This window comes from Panthera uncia (genome assembly GCF_023721935.1).
Source record: "Panthera uncia isolate 11264 chromosome C1 unlocalized genomic scaffold, Puncia_PCG_1.0 HiC_scaffold_4, whole genome shotgun sequence".
In the NCBI taxonomy this organism is placed as follows: domain Eukaryota; kingdom Metazoa; phylum Chordata; class Mammalia; order Carnivora; family Felidae; genus Panthera; species Panthera uncia.
Window position 1 is genome coordinate 4805612 of NW_026057585.1, and position 19530 is coordinate 4825141.

The 19530-nt window shown below is 38.6% G+C and overlaps 1 protein-coding gene across 1 annotated transcript in view; it reads left to right on the plus strand.

The window, feature by feature from the left end:
* WARS2 (tryptophanyl tRNA synthetase 2, mitochondrial) overlaps positions 1-19530 on the plus strand; it is a 95760-nt gene that overhangs the window by 55659 nt on the left and 20571 nt on the right. The gene's annotated exons all lie outside the window — the stretch shown is intronic.

The window sequence follows — 19530 nt, forward strand, 5'->3', positions numbered from 1 at the left end:
TCTGTGCTGACAGCTCGGAGCCTGGAGCCTGCTTCTGTTCTGTGTCTCCTTCTCTCTCTGTCCCTCCCCAACTTGTGCTCTGTCTCTCTATGTCTCTCAAAAAATAAATAAATGTAAAAAAATTTAAAAGAAAAATATACCTACATATTTTGTATTTATATATTATAAAATATTTTTACATATTTTTATACATTATATTTATTATAAAATAATCTATATAATTTATATACATAAGGGGATATTATTCAGCCATAAAAAGGAATGAAATCTTGCCACTTGCAACTACATGGATAGACCTCGAGCATATAATGCTAATCGAAATAAGTCACTGAAAGACGTACCATATGATTTCACTCATGTGGAATTTAAGAAACAAAACAAAGGAGCAAAGTCAAAAAAAAAGAGAGAGAGACAAACCAAGAAACAGACTCTTAACTATAGAGAAGCTAGTGGTTACCAGATGGGAGGGGATGGAGGGATGGGTGTAGTAGGTGGTGTGCAGTAAGGAGTACCCTTGCGATGAGCACCGGGTGATGTATGTTAAGTGATAAATCACCATATTGTACACGTGAAACTAACATTACACTATATGTTAACTATACTAGAACTAAAATTAAAAACGTAATTAAAAAAAAAAAAAAGAACAAGGCCCCTAAGAACATCAGTCCAGTGTTGTTTCCACTCTACCACTTTTCATTCATCAGGTTGTTTTTGTTCAGATGATCTGATTAGCTTTTACTAATAACTCTTTAAAGCAAGAGTTGGGGGAGGTTCTGGTTTTATTTTGAGAAAATTTGATAAATCAGTTCTTAACTTTCAAAGCAGATAACTTAGAGGTCAGTTGTCTATTTAACAAGGGTTTTTGTTAGGTCCTTTCTCTGGGAGTTTTATAATGCATTCAAGCATTTAATTGATCATGAAACATGTAACCAAGAGGGTAGGGATTTAGAAAACAATTATACTTCAAGCCAATGCCAGCTAAAATTAGATATACCTTCATTACCCTCCCCATACACTGTTATTTACAAATAAAATTAAGAATTTTGGGGGCGCCTGAGTGGCTCAGTCAGTTGAGTGGCTGATTCTTGGTTCCGGCTCAGGTCATGATCTCCCAGCTCGTGAGATCAAGCCCCACATCAGCCTCTGTACTGACAGTACATAGCCTGCTTGGGATTCTCTCTCTCCCTCTCTTTCTCTGTGCCTCCCCCACTCATGCATGTGTTCTCTCTCTCTCTCCTATACTAAATAAACTTTTTAAAAAAAGAATTTTTGAAATTGCGAACTAGAGAAAAATTTTTAATTATATAGCGCCCTCTTTTCGTGTATTATCCATTGTGTTAAGCAAAGTACTTGAAGCTAAATCCAAGACCTGTTCCCCAGGTGCTATTGTTGTACATGGGAGTAAGTTCTAGCAATCATTTGAAGTAGGGAAGGAATTTAGCTGTGCTATAATGCTTATTTTACCAATAATTTTCATTTCCAATCCTCTGCATTCTTTCTCAGCAGTCTGACTGAAACAATTTAGACTTATTGAAGATTTTTCTCATTATTTTCTTTTTCTTTCTCTCCCAGTGGCCTCTAGTCATGGTGCTTCCCCTAAAATATGTTTGCCATATGTGGGGAATTTTACAGAGCGTCTCTTCTGAAAGGTGTGTGTGTGTGTGTGTGTGTGTGTGAGAGAGAGAGAGAGAGAGAGAGAGAGAGAGAGAGAGAGAGACTGAGAAGGAGAGAGAGCAAGCAAGCCCACTTGTGTGTGTGTTTGGCAGAAGTTTCCATCCCAATGCCAAAATCAATGGTCTTTTATTTCCAGCAGGCCTGAGTGCACATCCAGTCTGATTCCCACAGCTGTCTCTGAGGTGGACCTCTCCACATCTTTAGTTGTTACTTTCCTTGTGAACTAATCACCCTACGGATGGAAGATAAAAGCTGGAGTTCATAGCTTTAGGAGCTGGCTTTCTGCCAGAGCCAGGAGAAAAGGACAGTTTGGGCCAGCAGACAGTATGTTACAGAGAGCTCCAGCACTGTCCAGGGAAGAGTTGAGGGAGAAGAGTGGAATCTACAGCTTTGGAATGTGGCTTCAGTCTCTAATTAGAGTTATGTTTTGTTTTCCAGGAAACTAAAATCAATAATAGTAATAATAATAATAATAATAATAATAATAAAGGATAGTAAATAGTAACGAAGCTCTCACATGTATCCTGGCTCATGTACACAAACAAAAGGTGTACCTGACCCACTGTCCCTCATCTCAGAGGTGTGAGACCCCCAACACTTAAACTTGAACAGACAGTCTCATGTTTTCACTTACCCAGGAATTTTGGAAGCCTATTTGACAATACATATTTATAGTTGTTGAACTCTCAAAGTTGTTAGGCTACCAACAACAGGTGCAACATACAACTCAGAAAGAAAGTAGGGGCCCCTGGCTGGCTCAGTCGGTAAAGCACGCAACCCTCGATCTCGGGGTTGTGAGTTCGAGCCCCACGTTGGGTGTGGAGATCACTTAAAAAATATATAAGTTTTTTAAAAAAGAAAGAAAGCAAACAAACATCCGTAAAGATTAATGGACTTGAGAAATCAATTTATAAAATTGCCATTACCTCCAAAGTTTCTAGGGAGAGACAAAGGATCTGAATGGCTCATGGTATAAATAATAGAGAGAAGTTAGGAAGATTACACAACCAAACTCCCCAAGTATTTCTTTCTCTAAGAAGTTTCCACTGGTACCACTTGCTCGCCTGGATTGATACTCCCTGTGACGTCATGAGCAAGCTACAGTCGTTTTGCTGCCTCCATCCTGGACCACAGGATTAAGTCGTATCATAATGATACTTTCAGGAAGAGTTCTATTTTACTATCATAGCAATGGTGGAAAAAGTACAGGTTTTACAGCCAGTTATAGTTCGCCTGAATCGCACTGTGACCTCTTTTTGTTGTCACACGCTGGGCAAGTTCTCTGAACCCCTGTTTTAATGTCTAGAAGAGGGATATTTAAATAATAGGACATATCATACCTGGTAAGTGTTAACTTTCTTTCTTGCCCTACCCCACTACACACAATACTGCTCCCACCGAGCCTTCTTGATACCGTGAAGATTTAAGGGTGGAGTGGAATTGGAAAGTGCAGCTCAAATGAATGATAGTACCTATCTTCATACTCAGTAATCAGATATTTTCTGAAAAGTTTATTGTTGAAGGTTTTGGGGGAGCTTCTTAAATAGTTCAGGGTGCCTGCATGGCTCAGTCAGGTAAGCGTCCAACTTCAGCTCAGATCGTGGTCTCACGGTTCGTGAATTCGAGCCCCACATTGGACTCTCTGCTCTCAGCACAGAGCCTGCTTCAGATCCTCTGTCTCCCCTCTCCCTCTGCCCCTCCCCTGCTCAAGTTCTCTCTCTCAAAAATAAATAAGCATTAAAAAAAAAAAAAAAGAGTTCAGATATTCAAAAAAGCAGGAAGATGAATGGTTGCTTTTTGCAATGCTAACCTTTGGGCATACTTACTTATTAATGCTTTTTGTTTTTTAAGAAATAAGATATTATGAGTATAGTAAAAACTTTCTACTTAGCTCCCTCTAATTCCATTCCACTTGCTGCCTCCCCAGAGGTAACCACTGTATTGAATTTGATATTCATCATTCCAATGTATGTGTTTATGTTTTTATTGCATAGGCTTTAGCCGTAACAGTCCGTATTATTAATTTTTCATGTTTTAAAACTTTATATAGGTGGTGGTATGCACATAGCTTCCTGCATCTCTAGTTTTGTGTGCAGCATTACTGGGCTGAGATTTGTTCATTTTGACTGCTCTCGATATTCCACTGTCTGGCTCTATCACAATTTATCCATTTCCCCAGTAAAGAATATTTAGATTTTTTTTCTCCAGTTTTTTGTTATTATAAACAATACTATAACATGCTTGTATATGCTTTATGTGTACGCCTGAAAGAGTTTTCTAGGTATGCGTACCTAAAGTGGGATCATGACAATGTGTGACATACATCATCAGCTTTACTGGATATAGCCAGATTGCTCTCCAAATTGGCATTCCAGTTTATATTCCTACCAATAGAAAAGGAAAAGAGAAATTACTCCCTGTCTACCATGTGAGCACGCAGTGGAAAGCAGCTGTCTGTCTGCACACCAGGAAGAGAGCTCTCACCAGAACCTGACCCTGCTGGCACCCTGAGTTTGGGCTTCCATCCTCCAAAAATGTGAGACAACAAATTTCTGTTGTTTAAGCTACCCAGTGTGGGGTATCTTGTTATGACAGCCAAGCAGATTAATACAGAGCTACTTAGCCATTACCATAAGTGGAAGGCTTGTGCTTGGATAGGAAATTCAATATTGTTAACATGTCAGTTCTCTCTAATTTGATCCATAGATTCATTGCAATCCTAATTGAGATGTTGTAGACACTGACAAATTGAATTTGAAATGTATATGGCAATACAGAGTACTTAGAATACCCAAAACAGTTTTGAAAGAGAAAACACAGTTGGAGGACTCATACCACCTTTCCTTAAGACTTACTCTAAAGCTACAATAATCAAGTGAGTGTGGTCTTGAGATAAGAATAGACTAATAGATCAATGCAAAGGAATAGGGAATCCAGAAGTATACCCACATCCAGAAGCCAAATGTTTTCAACAAAAGTGTCAAACCATTTCAGTGGGAGAAAGATAGTCTTTTCAGCAAATGGTTTTAGGTGTCCAACTGGATATCCATATGGGGAGAGGGGAATGAACCTTGGCTCTTATCTTACACCATTCACAACACATCAACCTAAAACTACCATAGACCTAAATGTAAATGTGAAAACTATAAAACTTCCAGAGGAAATCATGGGGGGAATCTTCCAGACCTTGAGGGTAGGCAAAGCCTTCTTAGAAAGTACAAGAAAAGCATTTAACTTAAAAGAAAATGTTGATACTTGTTTGAGTTCCTGAAAAGATAAAGCTTCTATTTTTTTTTTTTTTTTAATTTTTATTTTAGAGAGTGTGTGAGCAGGGGAGAGGGCCAGAGGGAGAGAGAGAATCCCAAGCAGGCTCCATGCTCAGCACGGAGCCTGATGGGCTTGATGCAAGGCTGAATCCCCTGACCCTGGGATCATGACCTGAGCCGAAATCAAGAGTCAGATGCTCAACCGACTGAGCCACCCAAGCGCCCCAAAGCTTCTATTTTTTGAAAGACACCATTAAGAAAATGAAAAGGTGAGCCATAAAGTAGGAGAAAATATTTTTAATACATGCATTTGACAAACTCTGTGCCAAATATATACAGGACTCTTAACTCAGTGAGACAGCCTAATTTTGTAATTGGACACTATATTTGAAAAGACATTTTACAAATGAAGAAGTAAGCACGTGAAAAGCTCAACATCATGGTTGTCAGAGAAATGTAAAATAAAACCACAGAGATATACCATTTCACCCACTTGGTTGACTAAAATTAAAAATACTGGCAATACTAAATTTCAGTAAGGTTATGAAGCAGATTGAACTCTCATACATTGCTAGCAAAAATACAAAATGGCAGTTTCTTACAAAATTAAACATATGTTTACCCAATGACCCAGTAATTCCAGTCCTGGGTATTTTCCCAAGAGAAATGAAAACATTGCCTACAAAATGACTTGTACACAAATGTTCATAGTATTTTAGTTATAATAGCCCCCCAAAATCTTAAACACCCATCAACGAGTAAATAGATAAACCATTGTAGAATATTCAGTTAATGGAATACTATTCAACCATGAAAAGGAGTATATCACACTGTGGAGGAGTCTCAGAAATATTATGTTGCTAGAAGCCAAGCACAGAAGAGTTCATATTATATAATTCCATTTACAGGCTATTCTAGGATAGGCAGAAATAATCCATAATAACAGAAAACAGGTCAGTGGTTTCCAGAGCAGGGGTGAGGGATTTGTTGCAAAGGGGCATGAGGGAACTTTTGGGGGACATTGAAATGTTCTTTGTCTTGATGGGTATGGTGGTTACACATGTAAATTGGTCAAAACTCATTGGACTGAACAACTAAAATAGGTACATCTTACTGTGTATAAATTATGCCCCACCAAAGTTGATTTAATATAAAAAAAATTTTTTTGAAATAAGTAGACACTCTGGATGTCGTTATATAAGTCAAAAGAAAAAAGAACCATGGAATTGTGTACGAACCCTACAGGTATTTCAATGTAGCTGTTGTTCAGACATTTAAAATGGCGCAGACAAAACAGATATGGCATGAAAATGTCATCCAATCTTTGAGTCATCCATTCACAGTGAAGCCAAGAATCAACCTGCTACAGATTTAGTAACTAAACAAATTATTTGATTTGTTGAGGTAACGTGTTCCTTGTACTTCTTCAAATGGTACAGATTGTAAACCAGCCAGAAGCACTGTGAAACCAAGTGTTACCACTATTGGCATCCCTCCAGGGAAAGTGTGAGAGCAATGTGCTTATTAGGACAGTGTTTAGAATTAGATTGAAGGGATTTTTTTTTTAATTTTTTTTAACGCTTATTTATTTTTGAGAGAGACAGAGACTGAATGTGAGCTGGAGAGGGGCAGAGAAAGAGAGAGACACAGAATCCAAAGCAGGCTCCAGGCTCTGAGCTGTCAGCACAGAGCCTGACGCAGGGCTTAAGCCCACAGCCATGAGATCACCACCTGAGCCGAGGTTGGATGCTTAACCAACTGAGCCACCCAGGCGCCCCTTGATTGAAGGGATTTTAACTGCCAAGAATTTTGGGAAATTTTAGTCAAAAACTGAAAAGAGCTTAAAATAAGAATATGAAAACCATCTTATAATTTAAGATTTTCATTATTTTTGCTTTGAAATTGATGTGCTTCCTTGTCTAAACATTATCCAAATCAAAGCAAACAAAAAACATGTAGGGAGAGCCATATTTTACAAACATATTTTCTCTCTTTTTTTTAAGACCTTATTTTTAAGTAATCACTACACCCAATGTGGGGCTCCAACTTACAACCCCGAGATCAAGAGTTGCACGCTCCACTGAATGAGCCAGCCAGGCGCCCCTACAAACATATTTTCTACTTCGTTACGTCACAGGATTACGAACACAACGAAGTGTTTGTGTTTTTAATGAAGTGCAACGTGACCCCTTACCTGGGCTTAGTCTGTTCTTACTTCTTATACTTCTTTACTTCTCTGATTCACTGATACATAACCACTTCTTCCTTTTAGGATTTTCTCTTGACTCTAATGATAGGGCAGTAATGTATTTTTCTTCTACTCCTCTGATCATTTGTTTCCTTGACTGACTCTCTTGAATCCGCAGTTCTGTCCTGAGATAAAAATCCCTCTCTATATATTCTGCCCTCCTAAAGTCTTACCTCCTTCTATAACTTTCAGCCATTTTCTCTCCCATCTTTGCTGCCAGCACCTACCTTTCTTCTTAATTCTACACTTGCACTTCTAAGCTACCTTCTAGGCATCTCGATCTGGATTACTTTCCCAAATCTCAACTTCAACATACCAGAAGCCAGGGCTTTCCTTTTTGCCTCTGACCAGTCCCTCCACCTGATTTTTTAAAATAATTTGAGGCGAGATTCATGTAACATAAAATTAGCCATTTTTCCTAACTTGAGAAATAACTTTAATCTGTATGTTTTTCTTTACACAGTATTTTTTAAAAATAGTGGTAAAATACACATCACATAAAATTTATCATCTTAACCATTTTTAGGTGTACCATTCAAAAACGTTAAATACAGTTCCACTGTTGTGTAACCAATCTCCATAACTTTTCATCTTAGAAAACTAAAGCTCTGTACCCATTAAACAACAATTTCACATTCTCCACCTCCTCCAGTCCCTGGTCACCAATTTTCTGTCTCTATGAGTTTGACTACTCTAGGTAATTCGTGTAAGTAAAATCATACAGTATTTGTCTTTTGTGACTGTCTTATTTCACTGAGCCTCATGTCCTCAAGGCTCATCTGTGTTATAGCATGTGTCAGAAATGTTTTTGTTTTTAAGGCTGAATAATATTCTGTTGTATGCATATACCTCATTTTGTTTATCCATTTGTCTGCCAAAGGACATTTGTGTTTCTTCCACTTATTGGCTATTGTGAATATGGGGGCACAAATGCTCGAGACCCTGCTTTGAATTTTTTATATCTATACCCAGAAGTATGCTGGATCATATGGTAATTCTACCTGTAATTTTTTGAGGACCACCTTACTGTTTTCCATAGCAGTTGGACCATTTTGCATTCCCACCAACAAAGGTTCCAATTTCCCTGTCCTCACCAGCCCTTGTTATTTTCTGGGCTTTTTGTTTGTTTGTTTGTTTTTGATAGCAGCCATCTAATGGATATGAGGTGATACCTCATTGTGGTTTTAATGTGCATTTTTATAATGATTAGTGATGTTGAGCATCTTTTCATATGCTTGTTGGTCATTTGTATATCTTCGGAGAAATGTCTATTCAAGTCCTTTGCCCATTTTCTTAAATCAGACTGTTTGTTTGTTGAGTTGTAGGAGTTATTTTCTCCCATTTTGTAGGTTGCCTTTACACTTTGATTGTATATTCTTGATGAAAAAAAGGTTTTAATTTTGATGTACTCCAAAAAACCTCCATTATTTTGTTGGACCTAAATTCCCAGGGCTATTGGACATGCCCACACAGAAATTTAAAATAGAAGCTACTAAAAAATGGATTTTATTTTTTTTAATTTTTTAAAAGTTTTTATGTATTCATTTCGAGAGAGAATCCCAAGCAGGCTCTGCACTGTCAGCACAGAGCCTGATGGAGCACTCGAACTCTGGAAATGTGAGATCTTGACCTGAGCCGAAACCAAGAGTTGGACGCTTAACCGACCAAGCCACCCAGGCGCCCCAAAATTGGATTTTATTTACAAAATAAGCAAACTGTCTGCCATCAAGTTATGTACAGGATAGCTAACACTCATCCTTCCTCAAGGTAGCCAATTTTGAGAGTTGCTTGTGGTAGATTGTTATTGTTTTAATTATTCATGTTCATTTCCTGTAAGAACAGGGATCAGCCAACTTTTTCTGTAAAGGCACAGATAGTAAATATTTTAGGCTTTGCAAGCCACATGCAGTCTCTGTCACCCCTGCCATCACCACCACCTCTTCTCCTTTTCCTCCTCCTATTTTGCCTTCTCCTCCCTCTCACTCTTTTTCATTTGATTATCCTTTATTTATTTTTGAGAAAGAGAGAGACCAGGGGAGGGGCAGCAGAAGAGGGAGACAGAGAATCCCAAGCAGGCCCTATGCTGTCAGCCAGAGCCTGATGTGGGGCTTGACCCCACAAACTGAGATCATGACCTGAGCTGAAGTCAAGAGCTGGACGCTTAACCAACTCAGCTACCCAGGTGCCCCTATTTGATTACCCTTTAAAAATGTAGAAACCAGGGGCGCCTGGGTGGCTCAGTCGGTTGAGCGACCAACTCCAGCTCAGGTCACGATCTCACAGTTTGTGGGTTCGAGCCCCACGTCAGGCTCTGTGCTGACAACTCAGAGCCTGGAGCCTGCTTTGGATTCTGTGTCTCCCTCTCTCTCTGCCCCTCCCCCACTCATGCTCTGTCTCTCTCTCTCTCTGTCTCAGATATAAATAAACATTAAAAAAAAATTTTTTTTTTAAATGTAGAAACCATTCTTAGCCCATGGACTGAACAAACACAGTCCACAGGCCAAAGGCCTGTGAGCAGTAGTTTGCTAACCCTAGCAATAGTTTGCTAGTAGTATGAGGATTAAGTGCCCTCATCCACTGGCATGTGACTCTGAGTGCATCCTATAGGAGAAGTGTCTATTCCTACTCCACTGATGTTGGGTTCCTCCATATGACAGTAAAAAGTGAGTGGGCATTGTATACATGATGCCTAAACAGAACCTTTAAAAGCAATTTCCTGTTTGTTATAACTCTGCTGCTCTTTTCTTCTAACTTGAGAATGGCATGTTCCAGATAGGGAATACTCCTTCCATTTGGGTCTTGGAATGAGGAGGTGTATAAGATAGAGCTATAGCCAGCCTTCAGCTACCAATATATAATGTGTATGAGAAAGAAGCCATTGCTATAAGCCATTTATGTTGGGGGTTACTTGTTACTCAGCATAGCCAAGAAATAGCTGGCTAATATAATGCAATAGATTTTTTTAAATCCATATATACACACATACATACATATACACAATATGCAATACAGTTTAGATGGGGATGACTTTTAACTCAACTGCAGGCTGATAGAAGCTGTTTATTTAGCTTGGGAAATATTGGACTAGAAAACGTATAGAAAAAATCCAAATGTGTACACATAAATACTGACAGTTGAAGAGAGTGAGTGAGAGTTTATCGTTGATAACATACTGCTTTTAATTAAGATCAGATCCCCAAACAAGGTTCTGTGAAGGGGATTTGTCATGGGGATGATGAGTCCAATAAAAATACTCAGCCTGAAATTGTTGGTTTTGAGAAGATATGATAAATGGGAATTTGTGAGTCTGAATGATCTTCCAAGTGTTCTAACCAAAATTTACAGGGCCTGATTCCTGGGAAGATAGTGTTTCTATGGGAAATAGTAAAATCCTGAGGGACACTGAGGGTATTTTAGACATTTGATCCACTATTTACTGAACCAGCTAATTGCTTGAATGCATTTGATTGCTACCTAACAGCTATAGCTTTGGGAATCATGGTATTCTATGTTCTTTTTGTTAATTAGATATTTTTAGAGAATAATGTAACAAACATTCATGTTTCCAACAGCAAGGGTAAATATTGTTAACATTTTGTCATATTTGCTTGACTTTCTTATATTAAAAAAATGATTATGAAGTTGAGGTCCCCTTTAATTCTTCCCCTTGCCACTCCCCATACCCCTCCTCCCTGCATCCCTTTTCTCTCTCCCCAGGCAACCAAAATCATAGATTTGGTGTGTGTCAATCTAGCCAATCTTTCATAACTGGTTTTCACATATAATTTCATGACCAATATATAATATTTTTATTTGTATGGTTTTTAAAAATTATATAAGTAATGCCATATTGGGGTGCTTGTAGCAATTTTCTTTTTTCATGCAGCAGTATGTTTTTGTGATCTCACATTTATACATATAAATCTAGTTCATTTCTTTTATGTGTTGTATAGTGTGCTATTATATAAATATGCCACACTTTATTTAGACATTTCCCCATTAATCAATCTTTAATTTCATTCATGCATTCATTTAACAAATATTTATTGAGCACTTACTGTGTTCTTGGTACTCTGCTAGGTATTCCCATTGCTTTGCCACCATGGTACTCATAACTATAGTAAATTTTCCAAACATAAGGTATATGAGGTGATAGGTTATTCAGAAAAACATTAAGGGATATTAGGAGTGTCATTGAGGGAGACAGATTGTTATGTTAAACAGTGCAGTCTGGTAAGCCTCCTTAATGATATTTTAGCAAAAACTTAAGGTGAAGGAGTCAGCCAGGTGGCTATCTGGGAGAAGAGAATTCCTATCACCAAAAAAGAGCCCTTGCAAAGCCCCTAGGGTGGGAACATGCCTGGTGTGTTCAGGGAACCCAAGAAAGCCAGCATGGCTGGAGAAGAGGGAGCAGAGAGGGAGGAGGGCTGGAGGACTGGAATCACAGATGTTACAGGGTTGAATAGGAGTCGATGATCGTGCCTGGTCCTGTAGGCCATTATAAGGACTTTGGCTTTTACTCAAAGGAAACGGGAAGTGCTGGGTTTTGAACAGAAAAGTCGCATGATCTATGGTTTTAAAAGATCAGTTGAGCTGTGTTGAGAATAGATTGTATGAGCAGTCAGGTGGAAGCATGGAGACCAATCAGCAAGTTATTACAGTAATCTAGGTGAGGGTTGATGGTGCCTTGGACCAGGGTGCTAGCAGAAGTGTTAAAAAGTGGTAAGATTCTGAATATATTTTAAAGGTAGAATTAACAAGATTTGCAGATGGATTAGATGTGAAGCATGAGAGAAAATGAGGTGTGAGAATATCTCCAAGGTTTTTGCCTAGGTCACTGCAAGGATGGAGTTGCCACCAACAGAGATGACAACTGTGGACAGAACAGGTGCAGGATGGAAGAGTGGGAAGTCAGTTTGGGATGTGTTGAGTTTGAGGTGTCCACTAGGTATCTATGTAAAGATGCTCAATAGTATAGAAGTCTAGAGTTCAGCAAGGAGGTCTGGCTGAAAGTACAAATTCAAAGGTCATCAGTTATATAGATTGTATTTAAAACCATGATTACAGGGGCGCCTGGGTGGCTTAATTGGTTGAGTGTCTGACTCTTGCTTTCAGCTCAGGTCATGATCTCACGGTTCGTGAGTTTGAGCCCTACGTTCTGCTCTGTGCTGACAGTGTGGGGCCTGCTTGGAATTCTCTCTCCCTCTCTCTCACTCAGCCCCTCCCCCACTCGTGCTCTCTTTGTCTCTCTGTCAAAAATAAAATAAACTTAAAATGGTATATTTCCAGGGTTGTGCATCCATCACCACAATCAATTTTAGAACATTTTAGAACATTTTGTCGCTCTAGAAAGAAACGTTGTGTCCATTGCCCTCTCTACCCACTCCCTGGCAACCAGTACTCTTAACCTTGTCTTCTGTGGATTTGCCTTTTCTGAAACTTTCATAAAAACGGAATCATACAGCGTGTGTTATTTTGTGATTTCTTCTTTCATTTAACATAATGTTTTCAATGTATATCCATGTTTTAGCATTATCAGTACTTCATTTGTTTTTATTGTTGAATAATATTCCACATTTTGTTCATTCATCAGTCAACAGATATTTGGGTTGTAACCACTTTTTAGCTATTGCGAATAATGCTGCCATGAACATTTGTGTAAAGCTTTTCGTATGGATATATGTTTTCAGTTTTCTTGGGATACACCTAGGAGTGAAATTGCTAGTCATAGGGTAGGTAAATCTATATCTAACATTCTGAGGGACTGTTAAACTGTTTTGAAAGTGGCTGCATCACTTTGTGTATGAGGGTTCTACCACCAATGTATAGGGATTCCAAGTTCTCCATTTCCTTCCCAAAACTTGTTATGGTCTGTCTTTTTTTATTTTAGCTATTCTAGTGAGTGTGAAGTGGTATTTCAATGTGGTTTCGGTTTATCTTTTCCTAGTGACTAATGTTGTTGACCTTCTTTTCATATGCTTATTGGCTGTTTATCTTCTTTGAAGAAATATCTTTTCAAATCCTTATCATTTTTTACTTGCATTTATTTGTCTTTTATTGTTGAGTTATAAAGCGTTTTCTTATATATTCAGGATGCAGTTCTCTTATCAGATGTATGATTTGCAAATATCTTCCCCATTTTGTGAATCATCTTTCACTTTCTTGATGGTGTCCGTTGAAACACAAAAGTTATTAATTTTGATGAAGTCCAGTTTGTTGATTTTTTTTCTTTTGTTGCTTATGCTTTTGGTGTCATATCTAACAAGCCACTGCTTACCCCAAGGCCATGGAGATTTACTCCTATGTTTTTTTCCTGAACATTTCATAGTTTCAGCTGTTAACATTTAGGTCTGTGATCCTAAATTTTGAGTTGATTTTTATAGATGATGAGAGGTTAGGGTCCAATATCATTCTTGTGCATGTAAACATTGCATGTAGATATTCACTTATCCCACCACCATTTGTTGAAAGACTATTCTTTGCCCCCAGTGAATTGTCTCAGCACCCTTGGTGAAAATCAGTGGGCTGTAGATGTGTGGATTTAATTCTGGGCTCTCGATTCTATTGGTCTATATATTCTATCCTTATACCAGTACTGCACTGTTCGATTACTGTAGTATTACATTGACCGATTTTTGGATGTTAAACCAAGCTTGCATTTCTGGAACAAATCCCACTTGATCATGTTGTGTAATTCTTTATCTATGTTGCTGGATTTGGTTCATTAGTATTTTGTAGGATTCTTGCATCTATATTTTTTTTTATTTTTTTTATTTTTTTAATGTTTATTTATTTTTGAGACAGAGAGAGACAGAGCATAAACGGGGGAGGGTCAGCGAGAGAGGGAGACACAGAATCTGAAACAGGCTCCAGGCTCTGAGCAGTCGGCACAGAGCCTGACGCGGGGCTCGAACTCACGGACCGTGAGATCGTGACCTGAGCCGAAGTCGGATGCTCAACCGACTGAGCCACCCAGGCGCCCCTTGCATCTATATTTGTAAAGGCTATCAGTCTGTGGTCGTCTTTTGTCGTGATGCCTTTGCCCGACTTTGGTACCAAGATAATACTGGCCTCCTAGAATGAGTAGGGAAGCACGCTTTTTTTATTTTCTGGAAGAGACTATGAAGAATTGGTATTTAGTATTTTTAAATTTGTAAGAATTCTCTAATGAAATCCCGCACACACTTAGGGTTCACTTTTGTCATTGCTGTTTGTTGACTTTCCTGCATCAGTTCTGTAAAGTCTGTTTACACTGCTGTGTCTAGCCACTGCAGTCTCTGTTGGGTTAGCTTAGTGTTCAGGTACAAATTGAACAGACATTTCCAAATGCCTTGATCCTGTATTCTTGACCCTTTGTTGAGGGATTTATACAGGGTCTGAAGGTGGGGCAGAGGTGAAAGATTAGGATCTCTTCTGGACATGTGCAGAGCCCTGCACATGCGTGTGTCCTTTTAGATGCCCACGAATATGTCAGTCAGATCTTTCCCCAGTACCCCACGGCCATATTATTTCCCAGCTTTTTCCTAGTTTTTAGCTAGCCTCTTGTTTTCCCCTACTGGTATCAGCACCTCAGACAGCTGCAGTATTAAATCATTGCTGCCGATTATTTCTGGAAAATGTCCTACGGGTAGGGTTTTTACCACTGAGTGGGCTCGAAGTGAGGTCAATTAACAGCAAGCCCTGCCAGTGAGGTTTTTCCACAGAGCTGTCAGACAGCTCAAGGAGTGACAGTTGTATGCAGATGAGAATTGACTTTTCGAGAAGCTCCTAACCCAGTCTTTCCCTTCCAGTGGCTGCTAGGCTGCTGGTTTTCAGAGCCACCACAGACATGGGCAGGGGTGAGGGGAATAGGGTGAGTTTAAATGCCGCACAACTCTGTTTTTACTGAGATTCAGATTATTTTTCTTAAGTAGGTACTCTTGCCGTTATGGCAAGCCTTTGGTTCCTTTTCAGAATTCTATAAAAATTGCCTTTGACAATTTGTGCTGGTGTTCTCATTGCTTTTATGGAAGAGCAGATTGTCAGAGGGTATTCCTCTGCCATTCCAGAAGTCCCTCCACCTTATTTTAAACACCAAAAATTGTAAGCAATCCAAACGTCCACCTTCGTAGGATAAATTGTGGTATATTCGTACAATGGAATACTATAGCAATGAAGAGGAGTGAACTATTGCATTCAACAACATGAATGAATTTCATAAACATAATGTTGAGTGAAACACCAAAAATTTTAATTTTATCTTATTCAAGAACAAATGTAGACTTGCTAGCTTTTTATCTATTTTTGTAAACTGAACACGCCCATGAACTTGTACCCAGAATGTTCTTCATGCCCCTTTCCACATAACCTGTTTTTAAACCTTGATATAATTTGAATTATTTAGTATATACTTTTTTGTGTCTGGCTTCTCTCACTCAACATTATATTTATGAAATTCATTCATGTTGTTGAATGCAATAGTTCATTCATCCTCATTGCTATAGTATTTTATTGTATGAATATACCACAATTTATCAATCCTATGTAGGTGGACATTTGGATCGCTTACAATCTGGGGTTGTTACAGTGCATTCTGCACACATATTTTTGCAAACATATGTGCATATTGTTGTTAGATATATACCTAGAAATGGAACAACTGGGCCGTTTGTTATATGAATGTTAACTGTGGATGCAGTCAGTTTTCAAAGTTGGTACACCAATTTACATTCTCACAGTAGTGAAAAGTATTAAATGTACCCAGTATCCTTGCCATACTTGGTATTATTTGACTTTTTCATTTTAATCATTCTGAGGTGTATGTATGGGGTCACATTATGACTTTAATTTGAACTTAATGCATTTGGTCCATTTTTATGGTGTTATCTGCTTTTTTCTAATTAATTTGTAGAAATCCTTTATATTTTGTATATCAATATATTCTGTGTAGATTTACAAATATCTCCTTCCACTCTGTGACTTGTCTTTTCCTTCTTTTTTTTTTTTTTAAGTTTATTTATTTTTGAACGAGAGAGAAAGTAGAAGTGAGGGAGGGGCAGAAAGAGAGAGGGAGAGGGAGAGAATCCCAAGCAGGCCCCACACTGTCAGTGCAGAGCCTGATGCAAGGCTCAAACTCGCAACATGAAAGCATGACCTGAGCCGAAATCAAGAGTCGGACACTTAACCAAATGAGCCACCCAGGCTTCCCATGTCTTTTCCCTCTTTAAATGGTAGTGTTTCAATGGAGTACTATGTGGCAATGAGAAAGAATGAAATATGGCCTTTTGTAGCAATGTGGATGGAACTGGAGAGTGTGATGCTAAGTGAAATAAGCCATACAGAGAAAGACAGATACCGTATGTTTTCACTTTTATGTGGATCCTGAGAAACTTAACAGAAACCCATGGGGGAGGGGAAGGAAAACAAAAAGAGGTTAGAGTGGGAGAGAGACAAAGCATAAGAGACTCTTAAAAACTGAGAACAAACTGAGGGTTGATGGGGTGTGGGAGGGAAGGGAGGGTAGGTGATGGGTATTGAAGAAGGCATCTTTTGGGATGAGCACTGGGCGTTGTATGGAAACCAAATTGACAATAAGTTTCATAAAAAAAAAATAAATGGTAGTGTTTGATAAAGAAAATTTTAGTAAACTTGATGTTGTTTAATTTATCAATATTCTTTACTATTTACGTTTAGTATTTATCGGATCCCGTTAAGATTTTTTGCTGGCTAAAGGAAATCAAATGCAATCAACTGATTTAATTTTTTCTGCAAAGTTTTAAAAGCACCTACGATTTATGAAGAATATTTTAGTCTACCTTGAAGAACAACAGTGCTTTCCCAAGAGTGTATTTTATGAATGATTGTCCTCTTTCATTCACAAAAGCATCCACAAAACATCAAGCCTTAGGATTTTTTGTTCTTTCCAGTCAAACCCAGCAATTCCATTGAGTATATTTTCTCATCCCATTTGTTTCTACTTGACTGTCTTCTATTTTCAAAGATAACAGAGCCTATTAGATGTGAAATTCTCTAACTTTCTGCTCTCCACTCCTATCCCATAAAATAGATCCTCATCTGTATTTATTTCCCCTCTTCCTGCTTCAGCGAAAGACATTTCATAGAAAGTGGGTCTATCCCACCTTAAAAAACAAAGTAAAATTTGTATTCTCTAACCCCTACTAGTTATTATTCCCATCTCTCTCCTTCCTTAAAGAAGGAATATCTTACATATGTGATAAAATTGCACGGAACTAAATATACCCACACAATGAGTGAGTATACTACTGGTGAAATCTGAATAGGGTAGATGGATTGTATCCAATTCAATTTCCTGGTTGTGATATTGTAGTTTAGTCATGCAAGATGTTGCCATTGGGGGAAATTGGGTGAAGGTGTATTGGGTTGCACTGTATTATTTTTTTACAGCTGTATGTGAATCTACAATTATCTCAAAATAGAAAGTTAAAACAAAAGTCTTTCTGAAACTTATCCATAAGAGTAACTACCATTTATTGAGTGCTTGCTGTGTGCTAGGTACTGTTCTAAGCACTGTCAGGCGGATACTGTCGCTAACCTCATTTTATACATTGACAGAACAGGCATAGAGTGATGAAGTCACTTACACAGGGTCACCCAGCTCACACGTGGCAGAGCTTAGCATTCAGATCTGGGCAGCTTCGTTGCAAAGGTAGAGCTCTTCACCATTCGGCTACACGTCTTGTGTATCTGCCTTCCTGCCACCTTGTCACACTTCAACCCGCCCCTCCTTAATTTAGCTCCCATCCCAGTCACTCGGCTGAAACTGCTTTGCCTGGACCACCAAGTCTGTTACTAAATGGAATGGATTCTTCTGGGCCCTTACCTTTCTTCCCGCAGCCTTTGGTATTGTTCATGCATTCAGCCAGTATTTACTGAGCACAGGGTGCCAGACTCTGCTTTTCTGCTACAGCTGTAGGATGTATGTATCTTCACTTGTTACAACTCGGGGATCAGAATTTTCAGGCCCTGCTGACTTGCTTGTGGGTGGTTGACAAGCCACCTTCTGTGTCCCATGCTTTTATTTTTCTGTAGCTAAAACAGATCAGATTGTTATTTTGTTTGTTTCACAACATTTAGTAGGAATGACTATATTTAGATACTGTTTCCACTTCTCCCCAGACAGAAATCTGAACCTTTCCAAGCAGTTGTTGTGAATATGGATACATTAAGAGAGCCAAATCCTGAAGTATTTTACCCCTTCTTATATAATTATTAATGATAAATGATTAATGATACAATGATCTGAAAGTTGCCTTTGACTCTTTACCGACCTTTTTCTGTATAAGAATAATTTGGATTAATTATTCTTATGCCCCTTATATGGAAATACCAGGAAGATCACTGTATAATATTAAGTAGGTTTCATTCCGTATGTTCAAATAAAAAAGCCACTCCAGGGAAAATACTTGATTTCATGAAAACACGGTGGAAGCTTTTTGCATATCATCAAAACTGAGCATTGAAGGCCAAGTTGAAGGAAAGGAGTCAGTCGTCTTGTCTCTTTCTACATATGCATGGTTATTTTTCTGTATTTTCATTCCTTTCCCTAATTCAGTAAAGGAGAAAAAAAATTTTCTCCTACTTCTTCATGCCAAGAAAACAACTCTTGTTTTATTAGTTCTAATGGGAATGTGTTTTGCTTGATGATTGGAAGCAACTATAATCCTCCTGCTCCCATGCAGGGTTACTGTTTTTGTCCGTTAGCTGTTTGTTTACAGCAGCAGTTAGCAATTTGTATGGACAGTGCTGTTCTCAATGAAACCCAAATGCCTCTTGGAAGAAAGATGACGGATTCAGCCCAGTGACTTGCAAAACTTTAAAAGCAATTCCTTGTCAAACATGTGAAAAACAACTCTTCCCTCTCCATGACTCGAGGAAAAAAATGAGAAACTATCTTACACCAGATGGTGATTCCTTGCTAGTAAAATGGGCCGGGGCTGACTGGGCCCCAGTGCTTCATGTTCCCTTTGCAAAACCCACAAAGAACACATTTGGGGCCACTTTTCAGAGTTGGCAACAGTCTCTGCTTTTTAAGGAAATCATATGGACACCAAAAAAAGCCACAGTGGATGAAGGGCTCGGAATCCCCAGAGTCCAGAAATGGGATACTTAGCCCTTAAATTCTAAGTCATCAATTGGAACCTGGCCTGGACCCAGGAATCATCCCAGCTGTTGCCAGGTTTGGTTACTTGATTAAATTTGGTTAAAACAAATTGAGAAAAGGTTATATTCTCTTGTTGACTACAGCTCTTTTTAAAAAGAAGATGGAAGGAGGAGGAGAGGGAGAATGGAGCACAAAAGAAGGAGGAAGGAGGAGAAAAATGG